The sequence below is a fragment of the Nicotiana attenuata genome, unplaced genomic scaffold, assembly GCF_001879085.1.
Source record: "Nicotiana attenuata strain UT unplaced genomic scaffold, NIATTr2, whole genome shotgun sequence".
NCBI classification, from domain to species: Eukaryota; Viridiplantae; Streptophyta; class Magnoliopsida; order Solanales; family Solanaceae; genus Nicotiana; species Nicotiana attenuata.
The window spans coordinates 258411-280884 of NW_017671488.1; the positions used below are offsets into that span (position 1 = coordinate 258411).

The window sequence follows — 22474 nt, forward strand, 5'->3', positions numbered from 1 at the left end:
TAGGCATATTTGACCAAAGTATTAATGACGGGTAAATCCGTTCAAATTCGCATGCCTATTTGAACCTTTATCGATATAGGAAACCATTGGAAGGGGAGAAATAGGCCAGTGAGAGTGAAAAAGTTTCAATCATTATTACAAAGAGGGTTGTGCGTATCTATCCATCTCCAGTTAGCTCAAACACAACTTGCCCATATCTAAATCGAACTAAACCAAACTCAGCTTAACCTTAGAATGCAATTTTGGCCGAAGCAAGCAGCTCAATTATTTTACCAAATACTGGGGGGAGGTCATTCGACGCTAGAGTTAGAAAAAAACATTCATTTCAATTTTCATCTTATTCACGTTCAACATTTCATCAAATTTTCTCAGAGTGCTCCGTTTTACTATACTTCTGTATTTTATTATTGACAAATTTTTCATTGTACTTTCTTCTTCTATTTTTCATGTGGATCCTATCAACTAGGAGAGTCTTCAGTTTAAGACACTTGTTGTAGTTGGACTCAAGATCGACTAAATTAAATGAGAGTGACTGATCTATAGATAAGCGATAACAATATGATCGTTCAAGACTACTCTCCAAGAAGTGATCAACAACTATATTGTAAACAATTATGTATAGATAGAAGGGGATAAAACTAAAAGAGTCCTTTCCTTAGAAAAAATAAACTCCTCCACCTTCAGTTCTAGCTATTTTGCATCTTTCTAATGGATCTGAAAAACATATATGGATACCCCTCCATTCATTTTCTTCATTACTAATGGAATATTATTTACTTTTTTTTTTTTTACTAAAAATGAAACGGTTTGATCTTGTTTTGTTCCTCGATACCAAGACTCATTCCACGGAGACTCCCAGAATAATCGGAATTAGGGGTGCTAAGAAATGGATGAGATCGAACATAATTTTGAATACAGAATCAACATTTTAGCTTTTGCCCTTAGATAAGGAAAATTATATTTTTTTTTCAATGTAAAAATTATCGTCTAGTAGATGTCTAACATAAGTGCTTGGACTGAGCTGCTGCTTTGTTAGTTTATTTGGCTACTACTTGTGTCTCAAAACAATTCAATGACTGAGAGACTTCGTCAATATATCCCTGCACTGTTTGTGATGGCGCCTACCCGTAGTTCACCAGATTCAAAGTTAAAAGTATTCAATTTTGATTATTGTTATCAGGAAGATTACTAATAAAATAGAAATAAAATACAGCAAAATACAAAATTGATCAGTCGGCCAAAACTAATTGCATTCGCTAGCCAAATGCGTATAAAATATGTATATTTTATGTATACACAAAAATATATATTATTTTTTGGAGCGGCTAAAAATATACATTTGTCAATAAAATATCACATGTTGATTAAAATGTCTGTTTTCTTTTCTTTTCTCTTTACACACTCTCACTTGTTTGAAGTATTGTATAGATAGATGAAGATATGGTTCTCTTCCCAAAAATCTTCATTCAAGGGTTAGAACTATGTAGTCTCAGGTTACCATGAGGACCCAAGTTCAATTCCCAATAGAGACAAAAAAACACTAGGTGATTCTTTTCATGTGTATCCTGTAAACTTAGTCGAGGTCCACACAAGTTGTCCGAAGACCACGGTTATCAATTTAAATTTATCCATGTAATAGTTTGCTTTATGAAATTTGATTCTCAATGTCTCAAAAGATACAAAATGCTAGTTCTGGTCAATATAATGTATAACTTCATCTAATTATGATCAATATTGCCATGAAATCAGCTGGAAATCACTGACCATACAACTACTCTCTCAAGAGATAGGTAGAACTCAACGCAGAAAACTCTATAAAGAGTAACCTCTCTTGTGCAGTATTAGGCATTCAATCACATTTGATATTGCTGAAAATCCTCCTGACGAACAAATTAGAGCCGAGATACCCTACAGCACCTGGAGTTTTCAAAAATCGAGTTAATGACAGGGAAAAAGAGTTCAGGGAAAGGAAAAAGAGAAGAGAAATAACTGGAGATCTACGTATGCATGTATGACCGCAATATACATATCTACACAACGCACAACAGACCAACTAAATGGAACTAAGAGAGCTTACCACATAGTGTGCCGAGACCAAGGCAGAACATCAGAGTGTAGCCAAAGTAAACGCTGGTCTGGAAAAGACCAAACATCCTAGTCTTTGCATAATAGTAATATATGGAGTAGAGGTACACATAAAAAGCAGTTGAAGCAGCAGAGAAGAATGAAGTCCACTGCCAATGATAGTTCTCCGCGTTCAGCAAGAAATATGTTGCCACAATTGTCACGCAAACAGTGACGATGATCAGAATAATGAAAACGAGGAGCATAAATCCATACACATGGTAGTACACCTGTTGAGAATATCATCAAGGTTGTAAGTGGAATTACAAATCGAAAAGACATTTCAACTAAAATATAGCTACACCACAGAAATATAAGTAGATGAATGCTTCAGAATCTCCAGCAATGTCGAGAAAAGATTAACCACATCTATGCACAAGTGACCACGTCCCGAAATTTTCACATATGGACTCAAATTACTAAGAAAGAAGAAATTAGTAAAGATGGAAGATAAAGCACTTATTACTAAAGAATCAAACTAAACGACTACTCGTTAATGCATCTCTAAGATCTCTTTGCATTTGTGTCATGCTTCTTACTATATTTTTCTTGTGTCTTTTCACATCTAGGTTAGTCTGTGTCCCTGCACGCAGTTATGTCTTGCATTTTTGAAAAGTGTTATTCACATATCGGTGTGTCAGAAATATGTATATAGAACAGAACTGCATAGAGAGCGAGCAAATTAAAGACAAGTACTTACACGTATACTGTTACTTCTACGAACAAAATGAGATAAAGTGAGATGATTCTGCAAACTACTTACAGAAGATGACATCCTTCAAAAGATTCCATCAATTACAAATATGAATGAAGATGTATCAACTATGACAGGCTTTAAAACAATAAGCTCTTCGATATTATATGCCTATCCCAAATGGTAACACCTTGGCCAGGATTATAAGCATGTATTATTCATGCCAAAAAAAAGGTTCTCAATAAATGAATATTTTATAACATCCTGTTACTTGGAAGTTCCGAAAGTTGAGGGATCTAGCAGTAAAACAAACGAGTGTAAATATTGCTAAAAAGATGCCAGGAACAAGCAGCACGCGAGAAGTATATCATGACATGTTTTTCTAGATATACCAAAAAGAATAATTACCGCGTAGGTCCAGAAGGAAGAGAAGATGAAATACATCTCAATAAAAATGCTTCCAAAGGGAAGAAGACCTCCCACCATAGAAATTACAGATGGTTTAAGGTACCATTGCTTCTCAGGGATAGGACGAGGGATAGTCTTAACACGGCATGGATTGTTTGGCGCACCACTCCAGTTTCTTCCAACAACAGTACCAAGAAGAGTCAGGGGCAACGAAATAAAATCCCAAATAACAAAGACAACTACGATTGTGCCAAAGGGAACAGCAACTAAGGATCCGTAAAATATGGCAATTGTGTTTACGATGAACCCAACCCCAAAGCACAAAAAGGGGAAAAGTGATGCTGTAAGGACCATTGACTTTATCCAATTTTCACCTGAAAAGATTCAAAGAAGAAAACCCTTCAATTGATAAATGATCCATATGTTAAACACATAAATTTGATTATGTTAATCTCTCCTACACAAGGAAACAACTTATAGACATAAGGCAGAAGAGCACATACCGGCATTACGAGAGTACAGGCCACCACTCACATATCCTGAGATGAATGATGTAAGAGCATAACATACAATAAATGTTGTAATAATTGCTCCTCTCCTAAGAGCATAAGAAATAAATAAGAAGCATTATAAATGCAGTAGTGCTGATCATATAGTCAATATATAGGACACACCGGGCTATTTTAATTTAACTCACTTGGAAATCCCTATGGAGTAGTAGTTGGTATTCAAGTAGAAGATGATCAACATAATTGATTACTAAGAACACATAGTTGGACTGATTCATATAAGGGGATGAAGATCATTTGGTTACTGAGTGTCAGAAAACCTAACGGTTAAAAAAACGGAAGAAATGCAGTCTCTACTCTCTAGAACCACAATTTTCAGATCTGGTTTGTATGAATGAGTACCACAGATTGCAAGCATACCCTATGTACAAATTTCCAATCATGGCAGATATAATGACAAGGAGAACACAGTGTTGCAAGCTGAGCACCAGTCCCGACAACTGCTGAAAGCAGAGCCAAATTTTCTGGAGGTCGGAAGACATCACCATGGACGAGTTTCCAACCAGACTCTTCATGTACATCCTTTTCCTATATAAGAAGTCAACCAACCAAACACCAGAAATTAGTAATTTTCTAGTAAGGATATGCCATTGGACTGGTGGCGAAGCTAGAAATTTACAAAGGGTGTTCAAGGTTTAATATATATTTATAAGAAGTAATTTTTAACCTATACATATAATATAATTTTCTAGTATAATTTTCCGATGAAGAGTGTTCAACAGAACACCCTTCACTGTATGTGGCTACGCCACTGCATTGGACATATAGGTTCATGCAAATACGTGATTAATGAGAAGAAAAAAAAGCTTTACCAAAGTCTCCATGTCATCATTTTCACGAGCATATTTTGCGTAATCATTGCGAAGAGTGCGCATCAAAATCATAGACACCAACCCAGTGAGGAAAATAACCATCATCATGGAATTGAAAACAGAGAACCAATGAATCTGCAAAAGAAACAAGACGTTTTAGGAGCTGAGAACACGAAGAGCTATGTGGAGTTAATGGGGACTAACTGCCTAAGCTTTTTATCTGCTTTCTCCTTAGTGTTTTGCTTCAATGAGAACCTGAAAGATTACTAAGTTTTGAAAAAAAACTCATTTGCCACATTGAAAGCCAAAAGGAAGTAGGTGTGTGACATTTATATGCAGAAATACTTTTGTTGCCGAAGGTATCTCTTTTAACAACTACTGCTACTACTACTACTACGCCTCAGTCTCTCCAAACATGTTTAAAAAAAACTAATAGAAGGGAATATGGATTTCTCCTCTAGATACATTTTCAGTTCACAACATAGCTACTTCTTGTGGTCCAGACCTCCATTGGTTCCATAAGTTGATAGAGCATAAAACTGCAGTAACTGCTGCCGCAGTTATTTTGTTGCTTTAATCTAATTCTTCCATGAAAAAACCATTATCCAAGTCAGCAAGTGCATGGTACTGATACTTATGGTACCACAAGCTAGCATATTATCGATAAATAATGCCATTAAAATATTCAATGTTGTTAAAGCATAATCATATTTATAGATTTCTGATCAATAAAGCTTCACTAAAGTACCTAAAAAAGATATATGCTAGTAGATTGGCATGTACCTGGTTCTCAAAAAAGGTGAAATTAAGGTAAACATCAAAACGTCGTGCATAAGTAACGTTTGTCGGGACCCATTTAACAGAATATGTCATGTCCAAGACCCTTCCTTCCTCCAATGGCTTTGGGCTCTCTTGATACAGTTGGACAAAAATGATCTATAGGACTTAGATTAGAGTTAGATTATCAACACAAAATTGCAGATCATTGACATGCCACAAGGCATTAAGAAATAAAAACAAATTGCCTACCTGGTCTCCATTGTACTTAATAAGAAGATTCTTGTGTGTATAGATTACATGCTTGATATCTTGATTTCTGTCAGGATGCACCTCGCCCACGAAACCTGATACCAAGTGAGTGTTTATTTATGTTATAACTGTCCATGGTAATCAGAAACATTAGAGATAAACTAGCTAAGAACATACCCCATATTGGCAAATCATCTGAAGCCAGGAAGTAACATACGTTACAAAGAGAGAGAAGTTTAGAATTAGTACACTTCAGGCATGCATATAACTGTTGAAAAGAAGTCACAGTATCATGGAGAAATGTCAGTACCCATAAAAAATTCAAACCAATACAAATTGTCAATTGCATATTTAAACTGTGCCACTTTTGATGCATCCAACTTAAGTTCACAAATTGAGCTTTTCTCCACATTTCCTGTTGAACAAAAAATGGCTAATTGTAAAAGGAAGTGTTTCAAAGTATAAAGCTCCATCGTAAAATTTGAAGAACAGACTTTTAAACTTTATGTCAATTCGGCTATCAATAAGATCATTTCCTCCAAGAACCTCGCCGAGGCTACCCCGCTTGTGATCACCATCAGTAGGACGACAAAATGGAAGGCTATAATAACTGTAGGTCTCTTGTGGATTATTATATGGTGCAGCCTTGTTTACCCATAGAGTGACAGGAACATCTTTTTGATGCTGCAGCAAACAGCACATCCATTAGATAATTCATAAGCCAGATTCTTATAATTGTTAAATGCACAATTAATCCTGGTGCTTAGACTAAATTAAGACTGAGTCATTAGGTTCTAAAAGTTACACCAAGATTCATCATGGTGAGCAGTGGTGAAACAAGATGTATGGTTCAAAATTTTGGTTGACTCCTTGATTAGTTTCATTTATTAACACAATATATTATGCAAATTAGCATGCATCAACTATGCCACAATATAAGACTAGTTAGTTACTGATTGACTATATAAATCCTCTATATCCATTCTACTTCATTTGGACCTATTTTAGTCAAATGATCAATAAATTATCTTTATTGCATTAGCTTTTCAAAATTTATCTTTTTTAAGTGAACCCACATAGGAAAATCCATAAAATTTGAAAAGCTAATAGATGCAATTCCAATTGTTCAATCTTATTTCAAAGAGTTTCAAGATTGTACCTTGGCAAGAGTCAGGCATATGAGGAAACAAGAGCAGATGATGAAAATGAGGAGGGGTCGGACAGTGGAGAGCATTGCACAGAGCTGATGAACAGTGTCTTAATTTGACAAGAGTGAGAAACCTCGTTAGTTAGTTAAGTAGGAAAGAATGTTGTGTTGTGTTTTCTTTAGTATCTAAGTTCAGACACTGAAGGAAGTGTCTGTTTGCTTTGAGAAAGTGAGAACTCTATTTCATTGTCCCTGACTCCAAGTATACTCTATTCTTTAGTCAATGGATCTGAATTTTTCTGACGACGACTTTGACTTTTGAGTGCTCAACGACTTCATAGGAAGCCGCTAATCTGAAAAAAGAAACAAATTTGTGACGGCTTTTTTCCAATAATCTTTCTTTTTTGGGTTCAAAAGATGACTAATTATATTATATTAAAGTTAAGTGGTACAAGGAGCAAAGGAAGGCACAAGCAGTCTGTTAGCTTCAAGGTTTCACGTCCTGCAATTAAGGAGAAACCCACAAGGAAAGAAGCAAGACAAAGACTATATTCTGTCCAAGTTAATAAGAAGCTATCTAACCTTGGACAAAAAGCCACAAATCATATTGGTTCGAAGGAGAATCTCATGGCGTAACCAAATTTATATCAAGAATAGATATGGAAACAGATATTACTCCATGATTCAAGGAAATTATGGACGCAACGAAGATCGCGAAAATATTCAAAATTTTCTTGGGTCATGAAATAGCCAGAACAAGTTGAAAAGAATATAAATAGGCACTTCTAAGAAAGAAGAAAAGCACGCAGCCTTCTATACAGTTGTCTATCCAACTATATGTTCTTTATTCTACTCTTAACAAGCATCGTAATTCACTTTAGTAGATTTACTGTGTACCCAAAAGAGAGAAGAGAGACAGAAAAATATTGCAGAGGCAGTGTGTCCTAGAGGTTGTATCACTGTCCGTTTCTTTGGTGAGCGAGTGAAAACCAAAGGGTCGTTGTTGGTGAGCGAGTGAAAACCAACCCTGTCAGCGTTGGTGGTGATCACTGAAAATCACAAAGGTTGTACTCAATTCAATTTACAAAGAGCTCTAAAAGATAACACTCTTGCAACCCAAGAGGACTGGATTAGGATACCACATTGGTTCCGGACCAGTATAAAATTTCTGGTGTCATTTACTTTATCGCTCTCGTATTATATTCTGTTCCTCACTACAAGAAAGTATGGAATTTGCAATAATTTTTTAGCAACAACTATAGTATTGTTGGCAAAAATGAACAAATAGCAACAACCTCATAAAGTTGTTGCTAAATCATATAATTTTTAACCACAAAATTTTTCTTGTTAGCAAATATTATGATATTGTTGCTATATTCTATTATCTGGATAATTAATTTTAAATTAAAAAAATTGGCAACAATTTTTTGCAACAATCACAGTGTTGTTGGCTTATTGTAATAAGTGACAACAACTTTAAAAAATTGTTGCTATTATCATAGAACTTTTAGCAACGTCTGATTCATTGTTACCAACCACTGCATTGAAGAGTTGTACCAAAAGCAATGCGAATTGTACTGTGTACTTGGCTTTATCCAATTCCTTCACATTTTAATTTGCTACGTGTAATAGCATTGCCCTTTCATTTTGGCCACCGACACTGACGGAGCTACCAAGAATCCTATCTTTGACACTGTTCTCAAATTGCTCTCTGTTTCTTTTTGTAATTGTAATGTCAATTGCTTTCTGCTTCAAAGACTACTCCCCAACATTCTCCAATTTGATGACACCATTACTCTTTCAAAATTCTTTTTCGTCAAAGACGAATCCAGCTAATTCATCAACCATGAATTTGAAATTTTTAAAGAGAACTAGAGGAAGATTTTGGCAAAAATTGAAAGAAAAGGAGCTTCGATATAAACATTGACCCCGCTCGCCGCAAAAAGGTACGTATTTCATCAATTTTTCTGGAATAGCAGCTGAAATTTAGTTCTCTGATTTCCTCATTAGTTGCAGATGTAAATATGGCTTAAAATAAATTAATGAGATTTTGCTTTGATATTGGCAACAGTAAATTTTGTATTGTTGGCAATATACTTTATTTTTGCCTACAAAATAGGTGGGTTGTGGCCTAAACTTAGCTAATTATTTTCCAGTTTTCCGCCAAAATCAAACGCGCCAAAATTTTCTCTTGTTAATCACTTTTTTCGGATTTTTAGCCCACTATTTTAGTTGCTTTGGGTAAGTTTTTTGTTGCTGCCATATTTTATTTGAAAACATAGTTGTTTTAAAATATAATAAATTAGCAATAATTCATATTTGGTAGAACTCTTAATTGTCTCAACAAGTTCTGTTCACGCCTTAATTTTCTCAACAGGTTTGGTTAGTGGCCTAAGATTTAGCTTAGTATATTTCAACTTTCCGCCCAAAGAAAAGCAGCAAACCAGTTTCTTCCTTTTAATTATTTTTTCCTTAATCCTTAGCCTATTTCAGTTACCATTCTAGCAAGGTTTTCTCCTTTATTATTCTACAGCTCTGAGCAATTGGTTCTGATCTATTCTTTGCTTCATTATTTCTCGTCTACAAAGTCTGGTGAGTCTTGCTGATTACTATTTATCTATAGTGTGTTCCTTCGCTTGTATCACTATTCGTTCAATTTATATGCTGTTATTTTTACTGTATTTTAGTATAGAGTCTTTCTCTGACCTTTTCCTTATTTATTTTTTTGCTAAATTGACAACAAAAAATTGAGGGACAATTAATATTTTATATTTTGTAGGTTATTATATGATGGATAAAAGTTGGATACTTCATAGGAATAGGGCATTACCAGATTACTTGAATGGCATGGAACAATTTTTATTGTGCAGTTCTGGAACAATTTACTGTTTATTGTAATTAATACTTGTTTAAATCGAAAGAACTAACAGTTCTGTGCAGGCTGTCTCCGCATAAGTCGACTAGGCCTGAAGAGTAGTCGATTAGAAATTTAAAAAGGCTACAATTCACCCTCTCCCCCTCTTGTACTTTCACAGTCTAGGGAAGCGACCTCGTGATGGGTCGTTATATTACCAAGTGCATATTCTAGCGACTACATTTTCAATGTAACACCATCAAATCAATTGCTGCTTGAGAAATCTATCATTTACCAAGATATATTGATGATAATTGAATCAAACAGTGATGAACAATTTAAGTACTCAATTAAAAATCGATTAATTTTAACATGAATAAATTTTTGTACTTAGCAAAAGAAAACAATCAATCAAACTAGAATGTAAAAGCAAAGAATTAGATTATTATAATAGCAAAGAACTAGACTAAAAATACAAATGACTAATATGTACCATAAAATTTTAGAAACTTTATATATATATATATATATATATATATATATATATATATATATATATATATATATATATATATATATATATATATATAGATATATAGTCGGTTTGGTTCGGGTTTATTTGGTTATTTTTTGATTAAAACCAAAACCATACCAATTTCATCGGTTTTTAAATTCAAAACCAAAACCAGACCAAACCTATAAAGTATCAGTTTTTTTAATCGGTTTGGTTTGATTTTTCGGATTTTTACGAACGCCCCTACCAGGGAAATACAAAAGGGTTGCCTGATGTACTTGGTGTCGTGAACAGATGTGTGAATGAAAAATGGAAGAGGCACCTTTTGAATTGCACATCTTCATCTCACTCTTTCATTGCATATAAATTTAGAGGCTTACCTTCATTTTTAACACATGGAAATCTTCCTTTTTTTTTTTCCTACATTGTAACATTATTTTTCAAATAAACAAAGTGTTAAGTGTGATATGATCCGTTTTTTGAGTTCGCTGAAGTTCTGTAATTTTGATTGCCAGTATTACAGAATAGTTTTATCCATTTTATCCTGGGAGGAAGTAATCCATAACCTTGGGCAACAATGAAGAGATTAAATTCCTTAAGGACACACAAACAACTTGCGGACTCGGAAATTATTTTATGTTTTGTTGATTGAACTAACGTTTCTTTGCTTCCTGATTTTCTGATTTTGAACACAGTTATACAATACTTGGCAGACAGTTGGGTATCGAAAGTACAAGGAAGGGGGGGGGGGGGTGAATTGTTTATTTTTATATTTTAATCTCTACAAGTTGACTATTTTTCTAATTTGTCGACTAGATGTAATAACGAGATAATAGTAAGAGCAGAATTTAAGATGCAAAAATAAAGTGCAGGAATTAAAGACACCGAAATTTGTATGCTGGTTCAGATTCAATGTGAATCCTATTCCAGTCCCTTAGGTTGCAAGGGAGTTCTCTTTTAGTGAATAAGTTTCTCGGGTACAACGTGAATGGTGTGGTTTACACCAATGGCTCAGTTTCTATGTCACTCGTTTCTTTTTTATACAATGCCTCACCAGTATTTTTCTCTCTTTCTTCTCTAACTTGTTACACAGCAGATCTAGTAGAGCTACAATATTTGTTTGCAGTAGAACAAAGAGAGGGTATTTGATTCGATCAAAGTATGTTTATCTAAGGCTTAAGGATGTGTATAAATACTTTGTAGGAGGCCGTCGCTGAAGAGATTTGACAACCCAAGAGATTTGATCGTTGGAAAGAAATTGATTCTTTCCAAGAATAAAGTTATTTGCCGTTACTCTTCCTTGATGAGAGGACTTTAATAAGCTTTCCTTCTACAGGTCTTGATAGCGCCGGGTTTACTCCTTGATTTTTGGTTCTTCCAGAAATAGCAGCTTGATTGATCATCTTGCAATATCTTCGATGCTTCTCTTCCGCTTCAATCAATCTCTGATTGATTTCCTTGCCGGATCTTTAGTTGGTTGATTTATTCCTTCCTTTTGATTTCTTCGATCTTAGATGCTTTCCTTGAGTCCCTATACCACAAGAAATTATATTATTTTTCATCATTAAAACTAAAACCTAACAATCTCTCCCTTTTTGATGATGACAAAATAATATATGTAAACATCAATTGACTTCCATGTATTTTACTCCCCCTCATTGAGTGCAGTTGACTCCCCCTCAACAGGTGCTTCCTTTAGTCGACTTCTTCTGCAGGATCTCTGACTGCCCCTAAAGAGATGTCGTTGGGACTTCTTTTAGTCAGCTTCTCCTGTAGTATCTATAGTTGACTTCCCCTGCAATGGATGTACCTGCACGAATATACATATCCTTTCTCCCCCTTTTTGGCATCAGCAAAGAGGGGATAAGATAACAACAAACTATATACTAAACACGATTTATAGCATGATATGCTTGCAGAGTTATGGCAAAACAAACATAATGTCTAAATAACACAAACAAAAGCAAACAAAAAAAATCATCCAACGACTGGTTATCCAGTCCGAAACAGCACATGATAGAATATAAGGGTCCACAAAACTCTATAGAGAACCAGGTTCTCTATCAGATTCAACAGTACACTTACACACACGCACGACAGTAGGTAAATGACATGTGAAATTTTACGTGAAAAATTCCCAGCTCAACGGGATTAAAAACCACGACTTACCCTCGTATGATTTCAACTTCACTACTGAGCAACTTTCAAATTACAACCTATGCAATCTAGGAATTAAACTCTTAATCCTTCACTAACTTGTAACACACCTATTACAAGACACTTTGCAATAACTCTATTACAAAAACTTTGAAACTTGACTAACTCTAGCTAAGACTTAAACACACAGGTTTAAGGTTTACAAGGGTTTCCAACAGAATGATTCTTAAAAAAGCGAGATAGGAATTTCAGTTTAAGACTATTACAAATTTATAACTCAACTAAGGAAATATAATAACTCTATGTGGGGAACTGGTCCGTAGTTGTTTTGTTCTTTGTTCTTGAAGCACTTGACACTTGCTAACTGAAAGGTCACGTGAGTGAGCTCTTGTGTAATCTCTAAGTGTTCAAGTAATTTGTTTTACCTCCCTTGAATGCATATATACATGTGTGACATAACTTACAATGATACAAACAAGGTAGGTAAAAAGTCTTCCCTGGAAAGTTGATTACAACACTGTTCCTGCACTGTAGCGTGTGCAGGCGACAACTTTCTAGCTGGAGAGTTGACGTCGTACAGTCTCCTTGAGAACTCTGAGGGACCATTTCCCTCAGCTGTTCTTTCCACCCTGAAGAGTTGAATCATATTCCACGCTGAATCCCAATCTGGAACCTTGTGATCTTGAGGTCTTGTAAATGTGTAACAAGTTCCTTTTCTGGTTCTTGGTAGTAAGTTTGTTAGGTCATCAAAACATAAAGTAAAGTACTTATAACCAAAGTACTTGTAACCTATCAATTTTCCCCTTTTTGATGATGACAAACTTAAAATTGTGAATCCTAGAAAGAGCCATAAAGAACCAGATTGTGAACCGGAAAGACCTTGAGTTCCCTCTGAAGCTCTGCATTCCCCTTTAGTCAGTACCTGAACTTTTGTGAGTGTTCTCCCTGAATGAGTTCTTTTCAGATTCATTCATGCTCACATTTATTCATGCATTCATACTCTTTATTGTTCAATTAAATATTCCCACTTTGGCATCATAAAAAGCACAGAACAAGTTAGCTTAAAGAAGTCTAGCATAGCTAACTCATGCGACTTATGTGCTCACAACATGATAGAAAATAGAAAACAAAAGAGCAGCAGCATAGATAGCAAAGGAAATCACTTTCATTAACCAGAATTGGACTTTTACAGGCGAGAGCAGAATCATTATTTTCATCACAGTCTAAAACAAACAAAAACAATTGCCAGAAACAACAAAACATCACCAAAACAACTTAAGAAGATAGACACTGGAAACTGGACGCTAAGGGAACATTCTTTAAGGGAAATTGGAGGAAGGGGGCTTGGAAGAGAAAGCAATAAATTGGAGGACAAGATCCATGCGAGCATTCACGGACATTTGCTCATTGAGCAGTCTTTCTTTCAGGTCCTCCACCTGTTTCCTGAGTTCAACATTCTCCTTTTTTAGGCGTGCAACCTCTATGCTGTGAGAACTACTTGAACCAGGTAACTCTTGCAACTGACTAAGCTGGCTCTCAAGAATCGCGTTCCTAGCCTTCAACTTTCGGATCTCCTCTGTGGCACTATTCTGAGCATTTATTAGTTGAGAGATTGTGGAAGTGCTTCCAACTCCTCCGGCTTTGTCAATACACTCACACTCCTCAAGAGTAGTTTTTGAAAATGATTGCTTTTTGGTGCCCACTTTGGCGTGTCCCAGAGGTACTTTGAAAAACTCAAAGATCTTTGTGAGAAGGAACCCATAAGGCAGTCCAGGATTCCCATCTTTAAGGTTTTCTACCTTCTGCATATGCTCAATCATTATAGCAGGCACATTGATGGAGGTAAAATTATCCAAGGCTTCTATAAGGAATAGGTCAGCTTTGGATGCAACATATCTTATTTCAGTGCGGGGAAGCAACACTTTGTTAACCATCTCAAAGAGCAACCGATAAACTGGAAGGAGTGCCTTCATATGCACCTGTTCCCCATGTTGTACGTCCTTGTCCTTGACAATGGTATTTCTGAAGTTTGGTGCGCAGGCACCCTGAACAGATGATAGTCCTTCGGTAGGAACTCCCAGAATTGACCCCAATAAGGCAGAGTCCATCACTATTTCCACCCCCCATTGACCAAAACACATATTTGATCACCATCTACTGTGAAGAGACTAGTGTAGAAACTCCGTACCTCGTCCTCATACATTATAGGAGCCTCGCTTGTAAACAGATTGGTCCACTGTTGAGAATCACAAATGTCCACTAATTGTCTCATTCCAGCACTCTCTAGAATGTCAAAGGCAAATATGCGGCCCAACTGTACTTTCTGATTCCCCAACTTCCTTTTCTCAGACCTCAGAGACTCACTTACTTTTTCTTTCTTCATGGAACCAGGTTCTTCATTATCATCACCCCTTTTTCTTTTCACTGACTTGCCAACAGACTTTTCCTTCTCCACTGACTTGTTCTGTATATGTTCACCAGATGTTTCCACTTCTACCTCATCAGACTTGTCACCACTTTCCTTTACTGTCTTGTTACCGAAATTTTTACCAACTTCCCACTGGAACCAATCAGCACTCTTGGAAGACTCTCAGCACCCTTAGAGGTGTGCCTTTTGGATTGAGAGAGAGAGTGCTTCTTCCTTGAAGACTTGCGGGTCAGGGAACTAGGTTCCTCTTTGGTTTCCTCATCCACATCAACTACAGGGACATCATTTGCTTGTACAACTTTTCCATCCTTGACTAACCTTCTCCTTCTCCGACTCCTTTTACTCTTCTTGAGAGCAGACTCTAGAGCCTCTTTTTGCTGCAACCGTGTAGTGGGTCACTTAAGAGGTGGCTCTGGAGTTACCATTGGCTTAGTCCTAGCCTTGATAAAATAAGCATAAGCCAAATCATTTGCATCTTCTTCACTGTCAGGATTCGTCTCAGGCACCGCCATGTTCAAAGGCTCAGCATAGAAGTGGGGAGAGGGAGCAGGATCAATACTGGCCTGGGGAGATGACTCCTGACCTGGATCCTCCACTGAGGGATCAGGTTCATCATTTGGGACCCCAGTAGCATCATCTTGTGCAGGTTGTTCAAATGGCACAATTGCTCCCTTTTCTTCTAATGGCTGAGGCTCAAACCCTCCTGTACATTCCTCTACGATGACCTCTTCTAACGCAATGGAAAACGTATTATCTATTCCCTCATTTTCTTGTGGTTCCATGGCGATTTCAACAGACGAGGGAGTGATACCTACAGATTCACAACTTGTCATGGTGGTCTCAATCTTTTCATGACTAATCACTAGATCTTCACTCGAGTGCCCAACCATGGATGGAGTTGAAGGTTCCTGAATGAGGTTCCCTTGTTTACCTTGTTCATCCTGTTGACTCTGTTTGACCGGTGAGACTGGAGGAGGACAAACATTCTTAGACCTGCTCAAATAAGAAGTAGACTCGGAGTGGGTAGGAAAGGGAGTGAAGTGTGGAGGAGACTCTATTTTAGGGTTTGGACTAGTGATTGTATTAAGAGAGGAGTTTACCGCTGAAATAATGAATGGTGAGGACTCAATCACATTGTTGTCAGGCACACTGAAGGTTGCTTGATTTTCAGACATGATGAGATTATTCTTGAAGGACTGTGGATTTGAGAAGAGAGAAGACAAACAGGGAATTTTGAGATTGGAAGTGAAAGGGTTGTGATGTTGATTTAATTATGATAAGGGACCATTCTGAAACGGTGGCACCCTTTTGCTTGGGAGATGTATCATTTAGAAAAGGAGTGGTGTTTGGGATGCGACGTATTGGCTGAAGAGATACGACTTTAAAGAGACTGTCATGATGATGATTATGATATGGCATTGTTTTTGTCCATTTTAAAATGTGTATGAAAGAACAAAGAAGCTACTAACCTGCATCAGAGAACTAGTTTCCCTGATAGGTCTGGCAAGTGAATTTTATCCCCTTATTCATCATGCACTGCAGCATCTGCTTCTGTAGTCATCATGCGTGTCTACCTGTAACAGTATAGAGGTGAGTTAGACTTAGCCAGAAAATACTTTAGCTAGCTTTTACCTGACTATGACTTTCATAACCAATAATGAGGAACCAGGTTCTCAGTTGGGTGTTATCATCCCCCAGTGCAAGGCGATCTTCTCAGAATGCTTTCTTCCCAGGGCTTTTGGTGAAGATGTCTGCAACTTGATCTTCAGCAGTCACTGTATTTGGCCCTCTTGAGTTGGACTCAAGTTCTTCCAATTTGTTGCTTGGTCCACAACACTTGACCACAGTAGGATGCTGATTATACATATTCTGCTTCAGCTGTTGAGAGTGCCATTGAATTTTGCTTCCTTGAGCCTTATGAAACAAGACAGGAACTCAGTGAATGTCCCATTTCAGGCGAGCTTTTCCTATCCATTACTTGGAGGACAGTAGAGAACCAGGTCCTGTGTTCCTCAGGATATCTCAAAATTCTTACACCAGCCTTCAGATGAGATTCCTTTGGATTTGACTGAGACCTTGCACAGAAACCAACTCTGACCACAATGTCTAGTCTACTTGCAGTGAGATACAAGAGAGATTCAGTGATGTCTCTATGCATGGTTTGATTTAGAGGAGAACTAGGTTCATCCATGTCTGGGCGTGTAGCTGTGGCAATGGGAGTGCTGATCACCTGTGATGCTTCTATGCCAAAACCTTTTTTTAACAACTCGTTTTTCAGCTTCTGTTGTTGTAGACGCGGGACCAGGTTCCTTGCTATAATCAATGAGCGTTCTCTACCTTGGTCAGTATGTTTGTTCTCTCTTGAGACGAGTACATCAAGAAGATTCCTCCATCTCTTTTATCATCAGATTTTCAAAGACCCTTTCCATTATTGAGAGCATAACAATTGCACCCAGATATCTTTAATTGAGTCAGCAACTTTGGTCAAGTTATTTGCAATTCTTTTATCAAATAATATTGACCGTGCCCAATCTTCAAGAGTCCTTTTCTTCTTTTCAACAACTCCATTTGCTGTGGTGTTCTTGGAGCTGAGCGGTTGAGTAACTCTTCTTGAATACAACGTTCATTCACTATGGTATTATCCAAACCTGTTCCATGATCTGATATGATGCAAGCCGCATTTGTTTCTATCTATACCTGGATCTTCTTGACAAAAGCCACAATTACTTGAAAGATCTCATCGGTGGTACTTAACTTGATCAGATCACGAACCAGGTTCTTCAGGGCCAGTTTATTTAGTGATGAAACACCTGCATATCCCGGCCTTCTGTCCCATAGTTCAGCATTGTTTTCAACAACTCTCAACCAACTTATATCACCGCTCTACGACGGCTCAAACCTAGTAACATGAGTATTCTTGTATCTTTTGGCTACAACATCACCTCACTAGTCACAAGATTTGAGATTGCGCATATCCTGGACAAGAGTTTCACTTTTTTTCCTTTGACGCATATCTTCTCACTCCTAAAGTGTACCCCTTTTAGCTCTTTTCAAAAGGGTACACTCTCTTCTTGTAGGGCTTTTAGTGAAGGAAGATTGATTGTATTTCCAGTCCCGTCCTTTGAGCAGCCGCTGTTCATATGTCATTGTTGGCTGCTCACCTTCACTGCTCCCTGCACAAGGAAATCAAGGATTAGATTTAGCAGCCCAAACGAGTTTGGGTCCCTTGTTAAGAGAAAAGGGATGAATGAGTGTTTTCTTAGTCCAAGCAGGCAAAATACGTTTCCTGTTTGACAAACCAGGTCCTCTAGCAGCAGTTATTCTCTTAGCAAAAACTTTGTTTTTCTGATGAGACTGAACCCTGGCCGTGCAGTTTTCCTTGAGGTGCCCATTGTTATCACAGTAGGTACATAGCCAGTTATCGATTACAGTAACGTACTTGCTATGAGGGTTGTAAGGAATATTTTCCCTTTGAAACCCAATCCCCTGCATGTTTCCCCCGCTGTTTATGTACATGGAAGTGATAGCATCAGAGGACCAGGTCCACTTAAGCGATTTTTCAAGCTCACTCTTTACCTTCCCTAGTTCTTCCTGAAGCTGTTTGTTTTTCTCAATCTCAGCACACAGACTAGTCTTTACCAAATTCAACTCATTTTCAAGCTTAATGTGTGCCTCACTTGCAACTTTCTTTCCCTTTTCAGAGTTTCCAAGCATATTTACCATTTTGAATTCCTCAATTGTTTCTTTCAAGTCTACTACCACCACTACTAGGTCATCTCTTTCTTGCTCAATAATAGAAACTCTCTCAGTCAAGGTTTCCTTTTCTTCACTTGAACCACAACAACCATTAGATCATCTCTTTCATGTTCTATACTAGCAATTTTCTCTTCTAAGGCATTCTTTTCATTTTTCAGGTTCTCTATTGTTTCTTTCAAATCGACTACAACGACTACTAGGTCATCTCTAGTTCCATAGTTAATGCGTCTTTATCATCGATGAGACTATGGTATGCATCAATTAGCACATTTGCTAATGACATGAGCTTTTTAGGAGAGTAAGATTTCAGATTTCTCTGAACATCCAGAAAGTTTACCTCATCGTCGTCGTCATCTTTATCCTCATCAGATTCAGCCATTAGAGCAAATATTGAATCATACTCAGTTGTTTCATTTTCCAATGCCATCATTGAACTACCACCATGGTCGTCTTCTTCAGATTCGCTGGAGGAGTCTCCCCATGTAGCTTTACAACATTGTCCGCATCATTCTTCCTCTTGAAGCGTTTGTCAGGAACCTGGTTCCTCTTGGTTGCTTTATCAAAGTTGCTATTATACTGATCTTGTTTTAGGAGGGGGTAATCTTTGATAAAGTGTCCTGGCTTGCCGCTTTTATGACAGAGGTCATAATTTCTTGGCTTGCCAGAACTTCCCCTTTTTGGAATGCCTCCATTCCCGCAAACCATCTTCTGAAATATTTTTGTCAAGTAGGCCATGTTCCCCTCTTCACCACTTGAGTCATTGTTGTCCGTCTTGAGGACCAGGTTCTTCCCCCTCTTGGGCTCTCTTCTTTCATTGTCCTTCTTCTTCTTCTTTATTTCATAGGTTTTCAAGTTTCCAACAAGTTCATCCATGGTGAGTGTCTGCAAGTCCTTAGCCTCTGTAATGGCATTAACTTTGCTTTCCCAAGAACTGGGCAGTACACTGAGGATTTTTCTGACAAGCTTGTTTCTTGGAATACTTTCACCAAGAGAGTGAAGCTCATTGATGATAGAGGTGAATCGAGTATTCATATCTTGGATGGATTCATCATCTTTCATTCTGAACAGCTGATATTCAGTTGTGAGCATATCAATCTTGGATTGACTTACATGAGTTGTTCCCTCGTGAGCTGTCTGAAGAGCCTCCAAGATCTCTTTTGCTGATTCACAAGCTGATATCCTGTTATATTCATCTGGGCCAATGCCACACACAAGAATTTCTTTTGCACGAAAATTATTTTCTATAGCCTTTCTATCAACGTCATTGAATTCCTTTCTCGTCTTGGGAATGGCTACAACTGGGTCGCCAAGATTCTTTAAAGGGACAAAGGGTCCATCACATATGACATCCCATAACTCAGAATCTTTAGCCATAATGAAGTCGTGCATTCTAGTTTTCACCACCCATAGTATTGACCATTGAACCTTGGAGGTCTGAAGTAGAATGGCCTTCTTTGAATTTTGGAGGAGCAGCCATGAGGATCCTTTCTAGTTGTTAACCTAATAGAAAGAACCTGCTCTGATACCAATTGAGAGAGTATAAGGGTCCACCAAATTCTATAGAGAACCAGGTTCTCTATCAGATTCAACAGTACACGCACACACACGCACGATAGTACGTAAATGACAAGTGAAATTTTACGTGGAAAATTCCCAGCTCAACGGGATTAAAAACCATGACCTACCCTTGTAGGATTTCAACTTCACTACTGAGCAACTTTCAGATTACAACCTATGCAATCTAGGAATGAAACTCTTAATCCCTCACTAACTTGTAACACACCTATTACAAGCCACTTTGCAATAACTCTATTACAAAGACTTTGAAACATGACTAACTCTAGCCAAGACTTAAACACATAGGTTTAAGGTTTACAATGGTTTCCTAAAAAATGCTTCTTAAACAAGTGAGATAGGAATTTCGGTTTAAGACTATTACAAAGTTACAACTCAACTAAGGACATATAATAACTCTGTGGGGAACTGGTCTGTAGTTGTTTTGTTCTTTTTTCTTGAAGCACTTAACACTTGCTGACTGAAAGGTCACGTGAGTGAGATCTTTTGTAATCTCTAAGTGTTCAAGTAATTTGTTTTACCTCCCTTAATGCATATATACATGTGTGACTTCACTTACAATGATGTAAGCAAGGTAGGTAAAAAGTCTTCCCTGGAAAGTTGACTGCAGCACTGTTCCCGCATTGTAGCGTGTGCAGACAGCAACTTTCCAACTGGAGAGTTGACTTCGTACAGTCTCCTCGGGAACTCTGAGGTGTCTGTTCCCTCAGCTATTCCTTCCACACTGAAGAGTTGAATCATATTCCACACCGAATCCCAATCTGGAACCTTGTGATCTTGAGGTCTTGTAAATGTGTAACAGGTTCCTTATCTGGTTCTAGGTTGTAATTTTGTTAGATCATCAAAAACATAAAGTAAAGTACTTATAACCAAAGTACTTGTAACCTATTAGCACAGCAAAAAATATGGTCTTAAACTTCCACATTAACGACGCAGGAAATAAGTAAGAGTGTTCCAAATCGCCTCCTTCAGTTGATCAAAGCTGGCATTGGCTGAGACAATCACTCCATCAAGACTGTCGGTACCTCCTTGAATGCCTTGACTGCGTTTTCCCTAACTCTGAGAACTGCAACTCTTATCTTTGAAACATAAGATACTGTCTCTTTTGAGATTGAATGAATATCTCCAACAGTGGACTGAGTAGCAGTGAGAAGATCTTTGATGGCGGACAACTGATTATCAATGGCAACTAGTTTCTCACAAAGTCAGGGACACTGGACTATGATGGGAAACAGAGGGTTTGGATTTTGGATCAGGTTGAGCATGTTTGACCTCACCTTCTTGTTTCTTAACCCATGAGCCCTTCACACACATATACCTCATACTTGCAAACGCTCTGGAATTGTAAGATTTTGAAATAGAGATAAAGAGATATTCAGAGATGGAAATGTTATGAGCTTCCAGAATATGAGTGATGGCCATGACATAAGGTAGACTGGTGGGATCATCAGCACTCTCAATCATAAAATTGATAACCCAGGAGGACAATTTGATCTTGTGTTTTGTCACAAGGCAGTAGACAAGAAAGGTATCTCTTTGAGAGAAGGTGGAGAAAGAGCCAGTACGAGGAAGTAGAGTAGTTGCAACAATATGGGCTAGAACACGAGTTTCAAAGCTAACATCACTTGGACCTAACTGGTTTGGGAGAGATTCAGATAGACACTCTACAATACACCGTTTTGCTTGATCAAAAGTGATTTCAAAATCATCAGGCCAGGAATTTTTGAAAAGCATGGGAAAATCAAAACACTTACACTGGAAAATTGAATCAAACATGGCACAATCAAGAACAATGCGCTTCCCTAACACTAAGGATTCCAACTTATCAAACTTACTAGAGCGAACATTTGCATAAAACATTTTCATTAGGGGTTCATAAACTTTAGCAGGGGAACAGAAAAGAATTTAGACCAACCTTGATGAACAAACAGATCTTTTACCTTACTATTTATGGCTTCTATGTCATCAAGGTCGACTACCCTCCCATGAGCAATTGGCTTGTCTTTCAAAGCAATGAAAAAATCCCTATTCCCAAAAATTTAGGTCAGACTCTAAAGAACTAGAGAGATCTATTTTCGACTTCTTTGGAGCAAAGGATCAGGGGGTTCTTACATAGGTCTTTTTCCCAGGTCTTTTTCTCCTAAAGTATGAGAATGATCTGAGAGGTCCGCCTGAGAGGAGGTAAAACCTTCTGAATGGTCAGACCCTAGGTCTACTTGTTCTGGAGGTTGAGAAGGAGTTTTTGTTCTGGAGTGAGTACTCTTTCTGGTAGAAGCAGAAGGATTTTTTGAGTGTTTGGCCATGGAAGTGCTTTTGGTGAGAGAAAGTTTTGGAGAGGGTTTCTAGGCGATGGGGACTGAAAAGGGCTTTTCAGGTATTAAAAGAGGGATTTCTGACGGTTGAGTAC

General features: G+C 37.5%; 1 pseudogene across 1 annotated transcript; it reads right to left on the reverse strand.

The window, feature by feature from the left end:
- Positions 1-1583: 1583 nt before the first annotated feature.
- On the reverse strand, positions 1584-7097 carry LOC109208596 (annotated as a pseudogene). The gene is made up of 12 exons (XR_002065218.1): positions 6796-7097; positions 6131-6320; positions 5947-6051; positions 5814-5831; positions 5637-5731; positions 5391-5543; positions 4608-4742; positions 4156-4323; positions 3730-3824; positions 3227-3600; positions 2078-2354; positions 1584-1917 (listed from the first exon to the last, which is right to left on the reverse strand). The product of XR_002065218.1 is annotated as a transmembrane 9 superfamily member 1-like (transcript).
- Positions 7098-22474: the final 15377 nt, after the last annotated feature.